The 13,070-nt window shown below is 36.4% G+C and overlaps 1 long non-coding RNA gene across 1 annotated transcript; it reads right to left on the bottom strand.

Annotated features, from left to right (window-relative positions):
- Positions 1 to 766: 766 nt before the first annotated feature.
- Positions 767 to 11,150, bottom strand: LOC123381771. The gene is made up of 2 exons (XR_006589179.1): positions 10,227 to 11,150; positions 767 to 985 (listed from the first exon to the last, which is right to left on the bottom strand). It is a non-coding gene; the product is annotated as an uncharacterized LOC123381771 (long non-coding RNA).
- Positions 11,151 to 13,070: the final 1,920 nt, after the last annotated feature.

Raw genomic sequence — 13,070 nt, 5'->3', positions numbered from 1 at the left:
TCCCATACTTTTTTGCATATTAAACTTACCTGGAGAGATTTTGAGACACTTGAGGTTCAGGTTATTTGATTATCCCAACCTTACTAAATCAGAATGTTTGGGAGTGGGAGCCAGTGTCAATAATTTTTAGATGCTCAGGTAAGCCTAATGTCCAGCAAGGTCTGAGAACCACTGCCTGAAGGCATTTTGAACTTGCTATTTTCTCTGCCTGAAAGATCTGTTCTTTCCTTCCAAATATCCACATGGGTTGATAGCTCACATCCCACCAGTAATTTATTCCATGTCACTTTCCGACCTAAATGAAAAATCCTCTCCCACAACATCTGATATAACTGTGCTACACTTTGCTTAATTCCTCAGCACTTGTCTTCATTCAACTTATTATATATTCACTTACATACTTGTCATCTATCTCTTATTCCTGAAATATACAACCCAAATAAGGCAGGGAATTTTGTCTGTTTGCTGTTGCATCCCCAGCATTTAGCGCAAAGCTTGGTATACAGCAGGTGTAATTTGTTGCCTAGGGCGGAACAATGCTGAGAAGCAGTTGCTTTCTTTAGATGGGGCATATGTCCTGTTTGCCACAGCTTGCTTCACTCCTCCAAGTTTTCTGTCTGATGAATCTGCAACTCTGGACTTAACTATCACCCTTCAGTTCAAATGGCGATACAAGTCAATGGAAATATTAAGCTAAGCTGGTTTAAGATGACATGCTAGAATGGTAAGGAAAAAATACACGGGTAAAGAACTTTCACATTCATGATGTATTTGAGTATTCTTTATTTCTGAGTTAAAAGATGAATCATGACATTATCACACTGTCTGATCTCAGCTCAGTTTGGTACTCGACATACAACAAATGTGTTGTAATCCGTTTAATAAGTTTTTTCTTTTCCTGGCGAGAGTCTGAACAAGTTGTTCTATAGGAGAGCATTGATCAAAAGTGGCAAACGTCATTATCCTTGGCAGATTACCAGGAGTTCTGCAATTAACAGCAACATGAATAAAACTATTTTATGGACTTTAAAGTAAATGTAGCTTGATGAAGGGAAAATACATTCATTTTACCACAAATTAACCTACTGTTGGAACTCTTCACATTGAATACATTTCTAAGGTTACTGAGAACTGCTGGGGAAAGAAAAACAAATGGGAACAAGAAATAAAACAAACTGTCACCTTGCAAACTCTACTTCTATGAATTCATTAGCAAAGAGTATTTATTCAGTAACCTCATGCACAGAGCCCCGTGCTGGGTGCTCAGGGGTATAAGTAAAGAAAGAGAGACTATTTGTCCTTCAGCACTTACATAATACAGGAAATTAGTCCATACAACAATTTAATCTAAGATAACTATGTGGATAAAAGCTGGATTAAATTATGAAGAAATAAACTAATTGCTAAGTGACTGACAAGGATCATTGTATAAAATATTTTGAATTTTGGAAGTCTGATCCTCTTCTGAATTTGTGTAGTAGATAAATAAAATAAATAGTAATAAAATATTTATACTTGCATGGCAGTATGTGGGAAAGAATACATCATCTACATCTGAAAACATATACTCTATAAGTCTGTTTTTATGTATTTAATATATTAGTTCACTTAAGGGTAAATATACATATATATGTATGTGCCAGTTAGTTATCTATCTGCTTCTGAGACGTATCTTGTCTGTTCTATCTTGACTTTCTATCTTGGCCTCTCTTTCTAAGCTTTATACTGGAGGCTGTTCCCTGCAAATTACAGTTCCCACCTTCCCTACCCAACCAGCTTCCAGGTAGATTGAGATGAAGACCTTGGCAGGAAATGAGAAGCTGGAACAAAGAGAGTCTCCAGGATGTTTCTCTCATAGTCTAACTCCAAGTAGACAGTCTAGACACTTTGCTCTTGTTCCTTCACCTTTACGTGTAGCAGTGACTTTCTGCTATTGATAATGTTTGCTTTGATCATACAAGACTTGTGTAATTAGTTCCTTAATTTAAAATCCCTATACTGACCTATTGAATTTTCTGGCTGTTTTCTTCAGTGACTCTAAACTGACACATATACAGAGGAGTTTGTATACATTTATTATAAACTTATCCTCACACTTACCAAAAATGGAATTTAGTGGGAATGGAGAATTATACAATTTTTCTTTAAAAAAAAAGTTTATTTCTTTCTTTTGAGAGAGACAGAGATAGAGGGGCAGAGAGGAGAGAGAATCCCAAGCAGGCTCCATGCTGCCAACACAGAGCCCAACACAGGGCTTGAACTCAGGAAACCTGTAAGATCGTGATCTGAGTTAAACCAAGAGTCGAACACTTAACTGACTGAGTTATCCAGACACCCCAAATTATACACTTATTCTACTTTTTATGAGGGAGTAGAGAAATATTAAATTAGAAGGTGGGATTCAAGATGTAATGGAGAAAACCACACACAAGCCCTCTTAGAAAAAGATAGGTTCAGAGATACATCTAGAAGTTGGTTCTCTATGTTTTTTGAGTTAAAAAAAAAAAGATAAGTCATTCTACATTTCTCTCTATTGTTCAGACTTTCCCTACCATGTAATTGGTCCTTACATTCTATCTATTCTACCTCTCAAGTGTTTCTTGAATCTGATCCTTTCTTTATTGCCTCTGACACTCCATTGGTTCAAGTGGACTCATACTTCTATCCCCAAAGTGATTTCTTCAATCTATTCTCCACAAGACTGTCAGTGAGTGCTTTCTAAAAGTTTACTCCCCTAAATACCTTTCTTAAAATCCCCTAATGAAGCCCATTTTCTATACAATAAAATATAAATTCCTTTTTATGTCATATATATTTCTTCAAAATTTGGCCTCTACCCATTTCTTATCCTTATCTCTCTCTTTACATATCTCTATTTTCTATCACTTCAGCTGTCCTTAACTACTTGTAGTTCTTCAAATAATCTATGCAATCTCTTTCTATGCATGTGTGCAATGTTTTGATAGGAGTATATGCAATGTCTTCCCCTTCTTGGCCATGAGAAAGCCTTTTCACTCTTCAAAACTCAGCCTGTCAACTTTGTTATGATGTTTTCTCTGGCCTTCATAAGCAGGATGAAACACTTGTTGGGCTTGTAGAGTACCTTACCTTTTAACCATTGTTTTACTCACTGTTGTTTTTGGTTCATATATGTTCTTCCCTAATTTGACTCTAGTATCTATTTACCCTCTACCCCCACTATTGAGCCCTGTGAGTGGTACTTAGCAGGGCATTGCTAGATTTTTATTAACTGACCAGATGACAGGATTGACATAGCAACATATACTTTGACATATGTCTCCCCAGAACTTCTGTAAGGCTCCCCTCAAGGAGGGGAAGAGAGTTGCCCAGCCCACTGGTTCAGCTATTTCTCATGTTGGTCTCTCTAAAACACATTGTGGCCCCAGTTGTGAGCCCATTCTGGGTCATTCTAAGCCACCTGCTAACTTTACTGTTTTTTCTACTTGTATAAGTTCAAAAGATGAAGAGAAATATCTACTGTGTTACAAACAGTTTTAAGAAAAGAAGACAGTGCTCTGGTGTGGGGTATGTGTATGGATTCGTGTGTGTATGTGTGCATGTTGTTCTGTAACTTACTTTTTATGTACATTCATTATGTATGTGTGCCATTTCATAGCCAAATGCCATACACATATAGATACATAAAAACACCCAACTATTATTGATTGAATGATCTCTCCTACTACATCTTTCCATATATTCAGAACTGAAGCCATACCAAACAATGGCTTATTCTCAGAAGAGTAATAGGCTTTTAAACCTCCAATCCCTACCTCCATGTTGTTGCCTCAGCCTAGCATGTTCTTTCCTCATTCCCTATTTATTCATCAATCAGAACTGAAATCAAATGCCATCACTTTTGTGAGTGTCTTTCTGATATGTCAAACAGAATAAACAGCTTTTTCCCCCACCCCCATAGTTTGCTGTCATTTTTTTTTTAACTTGGCATTTACTTTGGTCTGTCTTGTATGCTAATATTAGTTTTTTTTTTTTAATTTATCTTCTACTTGTGATGTTCTTGAGTGCAGATACCTGTCTTCCTTATCTTCTCAAAACTTGGCATGCTCATTGGCACATAAATATGCCTAAAAATATTTGTAGAATTAAGTTAAATTGAAATAAATTAATTGGTCGAAGAATTCACATGTGGATTATTTTTGAATCCATAAATTAATTACATTGTGTGAAGATACTGAGAAGCTGGGTGGGTTCTCAACAATTCATGAGGTGTCAAATCTTGAACATGGCACCTTCAACACTTGAATGTGGCACATTCAAACTTCTGTTTCCATCACTTCTCTGCTGTTCATCCTCAGCCTCATATAACAATGTTAGGTCTCAAATTCTAAAGACTTTATTAAGGTGTCTAATATTAAAAGCTTAATATCCAATTCTCCCGAGAGCAGTTGTATTTTAATTGGAAACTCTTAAAGGATATTAGCCAAAAAGAAACCAAAAGAACAAATTGTGGCAAAATTTCAGACAACTTGATGTCTGACAGTGAGTCAGTGATGAGCTTTCATAATATCTCTCAAAGCACAAAAATATCAATAGTTGCTGCCTTGCTTTTTATCTGAGATGACTGTGTTTGAACTTGGGCATAAATAAAACAGATTTATAAAAACAAAATTTTAAGGTGACTATGCAATAGTTAGAGTTCAACTCTGGCCAAAAATCACTAGCTTTTTCTCCTGAATAGAAACCAACCGTTAGAGTAATGTAAATATTTAAAAGTACACTCCTATTATTTTAACCCTGAACAATTGATGGGGAAATGAAAGGAAGCCAGGAGATACCCTCAACATGGGAAAAACTATCAGGTGAACATTATTAGTTTCTCCCTGACTTTGGTCCATTACACAGCTGCTTTGCTGGTCTCCCAAAGGAGCACTAAAACTGAAGGCATGAGTAGGGAATTTCTGATATTTATCAGGCAGAAGTAGTTAAAATGAAAAGAAGGCAAAGTCAAAAAAGTAAAACATGCAGAGCTTTCACCAGATGTCTTTCTTCCAGGGAGTATATCATATTTTAAAAACCTCATCTCATTAACTTTATAAAGATTTTTTCCTTTGTGTTTTTATAAAAACCTGTAGCTTTCAATAGGCATGTGTTTCAGAATGTATTAGTGACCTTACTGACTTTATAGACTCAGTTCTTTAGTACTCATCTTAGAAAACAACCATTGGCCAAGTCAAGGCTAACAGAACATTGTGGAAAGCAGATAGAGAAAGTAAATGAACCAAGCAGGGAGAGGTTCAATTATTCTGCTTCTATGGGTTGTCAGGTAATATTAAATCCTCTGATCTTTTATGTTCAGCAAGCAGTTTCTTCTTAGATGGTTGCTTCATCAAGTTTTCCCTTTGTATCCTATGTATACAAATTGGAGAGATCAGACAGAATATTTACGAGTCATCTGATTTAGGCAAAATAATAAAGAAATCAAAATTCACTTTGGTGGTATCCAGCCTTCCCATTAAGCATTGCCTCCCACACCGGAGGTCCCTTTCAAAACTTGTGTGGCATATTTTCCTACTATCGCAGATGACCTGAAGAAAAGACTAGATACAGTGCTCCTCTTAAAGCAATGAGAATAAAAGTCCCTGAAGGACGAAATGAATGTATTAAAGATTTCAGAGAATAGAGAGGAGGCAGGCAGATATTCTAGGAGCCATATAATACATGGCCAGGACTGCCAGTGAGTGAAATCTAGCTGCTAGAATGGATCAACCAAAATACAAATTTGGAAAGCCATTACAATTCACAAACCACAGTGTGTGTGACACAGAAAACTTTTGCTTTGGCAATGGCTCTTGTGTTCAGCAAACCTCAGAGCTCTTGTCCTTTGATGTATGTATCTGCATCTGAAGCTTAGAGGAAAAACCCACTCCCACAAAGTTTTTTAGGAATATAACTGAACTCTGCCTAAAACAACAGCAATAAACGAAAAAAACAAAACAAAAAAAATCAAAAGTAATCATTCACACTGCTAAAGAGAAAAATAAAAGAATGAAAATATCTATCTTCATGTGACTATAGCATCAAATCTAGCATCTTCGAATATGAGACAAACATTTATCCACTGTTGTCTTCTAAGCAAAAAGTTGGATGGCCTGGGTAAGATTTAGAGTTTATAATCAGTAATTGTTTTCCATAACAGAATAAATAAAGCTTTCCTAAATTCAAAAGAGGTTACTGTTACTTTCCTTAGATTTTTTATTAAAAAATATAAAACATTCATATTGGTGACTAGAATTTCTGATGTTATTGGTAATTTTTTTAACTGTCAATGAGTTATAATCTCTTTATGGGGAATAAGCATTCATCCAGTATTATGTCTAGACAATAGTACAAAAGGAGTTGAAAATGGACAGAATTGTGAAAAAAATGCTTTCCAAGTTACTGTGATGGCTCAAGCATTTATTTTTAGCCTTAACTGAATCCACCATTTTTTTTTCTTTTTCAGTGGGGAAAAAGAAAAATTTTCTGATTGTTGTCTGAATTCTTGTGTTTGCTAACTAACTTATGAGTGAAAGAATTTACTAGTGTAAGTGAGAAAAAATATAAGTGAATATAAAATTGTTGCCCAGCAAACCTCAGGCTGAAGGAGGCACACTTTTTATTCCACCCAACAGTTGTATGGAAACAATGTGTGAGAAAGAGGGGAATCAAGCAAATAAACAAACTAAAAATAAAAAAAATAGAGAATGAATTTAAGGATATAGAGGCTTCCAGGCTACATGGATCCTGAAATATCCTTTGGTTACCCAAAGATACAGAGGTCTGTACATACCCTTTCTACTGAGCTACAACATATCACAAAAGACTTTTCACAGCCAACGTTAGCAAAGCATGTCTGCGATGAAGTAGTGTTTTATGGGTTCATGATATAGCTGGCAAGAGCAGAATAGACTCACAGTTGGTTAATCCTCTCTCTATAAAGCATGAAGATGATGTGCACTCACAACTGAACATGAAGCCAACTGAAGACAAGCAGAGTGAGAATTTTTAATTTTAATGAGCAAGTCTCTGATATGCAAAAAAAAATACAATAAAATACGGGGCAGTATTAGTGGCAAAAGCAGAGAAGTACTCCTGGTCCAATTACAGAAAATAAGTATAATATACTCTGAATACATATTATGGTATTAAGTACCAAGTGTCAGAACTGGAGACTAAGGCACACAGCTGAAAACAGAAACCACTAAACTGTACACATTATAAGTTTAGAGACCATCCCCTTCACGAGGCCAGCCTTTTCTTGACAATTTGCTGACAGATGCCAGTTCAGAACTTCTACCCCCTACCCTCCTTTTTCCTACTCTGGTAGATATAGGAAGGAGGTTGAGAGAGAGCTATAGAGGTCCCCTGCAAGAAGAGAGAAAGCAGTGCAATATTCATGAAGAAAGGATTTTTTTTTCCTAACTTCCTTGAGGAGCATGGAATTATTTGAGAAAGGCCTTAGGAAAATCACTCACACAAATGCAAAGAGACTTCTGTTTAATCAACAGCCTGCATGTCCACTTATGCTCTGGAGCTTGACATCATAAGTCTGCTTTCGGTCAGAGCATGGGAGAGATGGTATAGTATTAAGTGGCTAGGTGTTGAGGGGGCCAGAATCAACTCCCTTAGGTTCTAGATGCTCCAGAGGTACAGAAAGTGGGATTCTTCAATGCTTGCACCCTCTAGGCTAGGGAGGTTGTTGAAGGTGCACCTGATGAGGGAAATATCAGATGGAATGGCAAAGAGGCACAGACAATTGAGGAATGAAGCATGATGCTGTTTGCTGGAAATTAGCTAGCAGACATGGACAAACTTCTTAAGGGGCTGCTAATAAACAGGGGCACTGCTAAGAAGTAAGGCAGCTGCAGGGCTGGTTGGTGATGCTTCCTTTCTATATAAGGCCTGTGGATGACAGCCAGATCAGGGGTATGGACAAAGAGAAAACTGCAACATAACAAAAGGCAGTCTATCAGTTAGAAGTGTGTTTGGCTGCAAGTAATACAAAGCCTACATTTCAATGGCCTTAACCAATAGAGATTTGTGTTTCTAAGTTAACAAGATATCTAGTGGGAAGTTGCTTTTGGTCTTGGTTCCTCATCTCAATGGTTTTGAAATTCTCTCAGCTTTCCCCTCATGGCTGCAAGGTGGTTATCTCAACCTCAGGCAGCCAATCCACATTTGAGGAAGGAAGGATTCTAGGCATGAGAGAAGACAGCCAAATCTGTTACTTTTACTAGGAAAACAAAAGTGTTCTCAGAAGCCCCATCATAAACTCATATTTCATTAAGCAGAATTGGATGATTTTGACATTCCAGCTGTAAGGGAGGCAGGGAAGTTTTTAGCTTCTTCAAACTTTATAGTGGAAGATTAGCTTCCAGTAGTATCTGACACTGATAGTCACGTTGAAGGACGCCCTGTCTCCCAAATCCTTCATTCTGCACTCCTGCCCCAAGAAAGACCTGCAGAAGAGGGAGAGATGAAGGTGTGTAGAGAAAGGTGGAAGGTCAAGGTGAACCCAGCACCTTACACATCCACCAAGACCCCAGAGGCATGCATTTGATCTCTGCTGATGGGGAGATAGGAATGGGGGAGAAAAGTAAATAGGTCATTAAACTACACATATATTTATTAAAGTATTAAAATGAAAAAGACAGACTTAAAGATCCAAAAGGATGTTCTTCTACTAATTGAAAGAGGAAAAAAAAACAAAAGGAAAAGAAATAGAATTGAATGAGAGGTTGTCAAGGGAATCTTCTACCAGCTGAAGAAGAATTTGGCTGAATACAGTTAGTAGCCATTATTAGCAGAACAAAATCATCTTATTCCTGTACACATAACAAATTCAGACTCCTCACTAAGTTAGTTACACTGAAGTTAACTGGACTCCCAGTGGGTAGATGCAGACCTTTTGAGCTAAACCTCTTTTGTTTTATAAAGTTCTGAATTAAAAAGAGCCCTTAAGAAGACATACCTCATTAAAATAAATACAATTAATTTTTGTGAGATCCTCAGATGGGTTGCTATGTAACCAGATACATGCTTTACAAAGTTTTATCTTTCTATCTTGAATAGAATTTACCTAGGAATAATATTTATTCTATTTGGGAATAATATATGGCTTACAAGTGGTAGATTAATCATTATTTTCAATTCTTGTGTTTTCCAAACTAATTTTAGAACACCTTCCTCTTCACCCCCACAAACACATACATGTCCAACATATTATTTAATTGCATAGTATTCTATCATTTCAAACTGTGATGCTAGCACATCTTTGTGTATACTTCTTCAAAGAAGTAGATACACTTTTTTAGGTCTAAAATCAAACTCCAGAAGAAATCATTTTCCAATTTTTAAGTGTGCTCCATTTTATTAAGGGAAACCATTGGAACACAGTGCTTCTCATTGTAGTCCATAAAAATTTTAGACACTTCTAATATTCTACAGGAGAATGAACTGATTTGATCTAGTATAGTTGAGATTTCTGATATCTCACTCCACAAACATTTATAGAGTTTCAGCTATGTGCAGTCACCATGTTATGTGCCAAGAGTACACAAAGGAAGAAGATATTTCTTGTTCTTGAGAAACTCAAAATTCAGTTGTGGATACACAACTTAGCAGCATAAGCTAATACCCATAGCACATTGTGATAATTACCATGACCAAAAGATGTATCTGGGTGAGGAAACACAATGGAGGAAATAACTATACCTATGTAAAATTTACTATTAATTTATGAAGGATAAAATTAATTAAATGAGTTAATCAAGGTCTCAAAGTCAGCTAAATTCTTGCCTGTGTTTGAGAGAGCAGCATGTCCTTCCAGGCATGAAAGGAAGAATTTCTCACCCAACTCAAGAAAAGATTCACAACCTAAGTGCTGGCTGCCTCTGCAGAAACCTGCAGAGAAATTTTCTTATACTGCATCAGGTATAGCAGAAGGAAACAGCTGGAAGCTGAGGGGCAAATATCAGCAGCTCCTGTGTGATTAAAAAGAATTGCCAAATGCAGTAGGTACATCCCTCCTCCCAGCAGTAGCTTTTTTCATGATTGTGTGCTAAATCTCAAAATAATAAATAACAACAGTTAGCATTTATTGAGTGTCCACATGTCACTTATATAAGCCTGGCGTTGTAAAATGGAATTTGCTTATGTTATTTCTGAATTTCATAACAATTTCAGTTTAAAGTAGAGACTATTACCTTCACTTTATAGATGAGGAAACTATGAAATAGAAAATTATCTGCAAGTGGAGGACACAGGAGTTGAGTTCGGTTTTCTCTGACTTCAGTGCCAATGCATTTCCCACTGTGCATGGAAAAGAATAGATAACTATTGATGCCTCAATTTAAGCACAAGTGTAGGCATTCCTCCCTGTGCCTCTTTTTAGTCCTTCATTAGAAATGAACACAAAATGGTCCCTCCCCTCTTACAATATGTGAATTTGGACCTCCTTGGTCAAGGGTAAAATAAGTGTCAGAGTTCCAAAACAGTTCTACATTAGCAAATCCTCTTCTTTCCATTACTGCCAATTGATATGTTTCCCTCTCAAGTCTCATCTTGGGTTTGCTAGTAAATATTGTTTCTATCTCCACCCTCACTAGCAAACACAGCTGGTTTTGGCTGCCAGAAATTCAAAGAACCTTCTGCAAAGATTTAAACTATATGAAAACAATAAAATGAAAAGGAGAAAGAATGTTTAAATGGAAGATAACATCTTAAAATACAAGTTTGACTTTGCATTTTTTGGAAGCCAATGAGAGTTGAGAAAGAATTGATATTTTTATTGTGGTTCTTGTTATGTGGTTCTTCTGAATAGATATGTCCCAAATGAATGATAAAGTCAGCAAAGTCAATACTCAATTCTTGTGTTCTCCATTATCTTACCCAAAAAAAGAAGCATATGTTCAAGTCCTCACTTGGCTGCCTATCAACTTCACCCTGTCCCTTCATCTCTGAGTGCAGTTTCCTCAAGTGTAACATCAAAGGCTTGACTGCATGGATAAGCCCTAGTTCTAACACTCTACTTTTACATTTATAAACCATGGACCCACTATTTCTAAAGAGTAATGATTCTGTTTCTCCTAATTTCATGCTTTTTGTAGGTTCTTTGTGTGTATCTGGACTTTAAGTTATGTACCAATGGTGAATGGAGCCATATGATATATATATAACATAAATGTATGTTATACATATATATATATATATGTTATATATATATATATATATATATATATATATAACATACATTTTTTAAGAAGATTGATACAACTCAACAATTCTGGGGTAAGGCAAAATTTAAAACATCTGTATTAATATGTAAATGACATGATTTACTTCACATGTTTCAAGTGTACAATTTCTTTAGCTTGGCCAAAGGTATGCACCTGTGGAACCATCACCACAATAAGATAGTGAATAAATTTTTTCTCATGCCCCTTGTAATGCCTCCCTTCTCCTTCTCCACTCCCATCCCCCCCAAAGTGTTTTTGTCGTGACATATTTGTTTGTGTATCGTGGAATTTACTTAATTATAATCACACAGTATGCATAGTTTTCTCTGTCTTCTTTCACTTAATACAATAATTTTGAGGTCCAGCCATGTTACCACTTGTGTCAGTAGATCATTCCTTTTTATTTCTGAGTAATATTCCATCACATGGAAATACCACTATGTATTAGTCTATTTATTAATAGGCACTTGGGCTATTTTCAGGGGCTTATCATCTCCCACATTTAGCTTTGAATTATGCCAGCTTCCTGTAACAGTGAAGTTGCTGATTCTCATGGATTTGTCAATCATAGTAGAACTATAATGATTGTGGAGCTGGAAGCGGTGGTTGTAGCTGAGAAGTGAGAACAGCCTTATGCCACAGATTCCCACTGTCCCTGCCTGAGATTCAGTAGCTTTCCCAAATAAATGCTCCTTAATTTGCTATATCTCTAAAGTCCTGAAATGGTTATTTTTTAAACAATCTTTTCTAGTTTTATTGATGTTTTTTGGAGAGAGGGTATACCAAGTTATTCACTCTGTCATTCCAGAAGTCTACTGATTTTTATTTTGGTATAACTTTCCTGGTAAGTTACATGAAATGCAGATAGCTTCTACTTTTCAGAAAAGTTCCATCTAGTAAAGGAAATAGAATTTGTTCCCACACAGCTAAAATACAAGATAAATGTAAAAGCACTGCATTAAAAAGCAGCAACCTAGTTATTTAGGTATTTGGAGGAAGGAAATAGCATTCCCTTTAGGAAGGGTAAGGAAAAAGCAGAGGGTGTCATTTGCATGAGTCTTAAAGGGTTGATAGGATTTCAATATATATTGAAAGACTGAGTGTAGCAGTTGCATGAGTAGTTATGTTAACCTGGGAATTTTTAAATTCCTTCATGTTTATAACGTTTTGCATGAATACACTTTCATTATAAAACTATTCAAATAATATAGGTGATCATATTCAAGCATCTCTGCCCCCACACCATCTCAACCCCATCCCACTCATTTTCCCACCAATACTTCTAGACCTTTCCATATGGATTTCTGAAAATTTGAATGGGACGAGTTCATCCACACTTAGATGAAGAACAGCAATGACAAAAAAGGAATATTTCTAGAGCTAAGTCTTTGTTGACACAAATGAATATTTGTAAAGATCAATGACTCAACTGGAAGCACCTGGCTAATATCACCAATAACAGCAAATAATTTACTACCTGAGTAAACATATAAAAGTAAATCAGTAGCTAGAGAAGTTGGTTTATTTGTTAGTCAAGACAAGCTAGGTTATGCTATACACAATCTTAAAGGTTTAATGCAATAATATTGAACTGATTTCTTGGGGCGACTGGGTGGCTCAGTTAGTTCAACATCCAACTGCGGCTCAGGTAATGATCTCCAGTTTGTGAGTCCGAGCCCTGTGGCTATGCTGAAAGCTCAGAGCCTGGAGCCTGCTTCAGATTCTGTGTGCCTCTCTCTCTTCCCCTCCCCCACTTGTTCTTACTCTCTCTCTCTCTCTCTCTCTCTCTCTCAAAAATAAATACATTTAAAA

This window comes from Felis catus, chromosome D4 (genome assembly GCF_018350175.1).
Source record: "Felis catus isolate Fca126 chromosome D4, F.catus_Fca126_mat1.0, whole genome shotgun sequence".
NCBI classification, from domain to species: Eukaryota; Metazoa; Chordata; class Mammalia; order Carnivora; family Felidae; genus Felis; species Felis catus.
The sequence above is the reverse complement of the archived record's forward strand: the minus strand, read 5'-3'. Positions and strand labels throughout refer to the sequence as shown.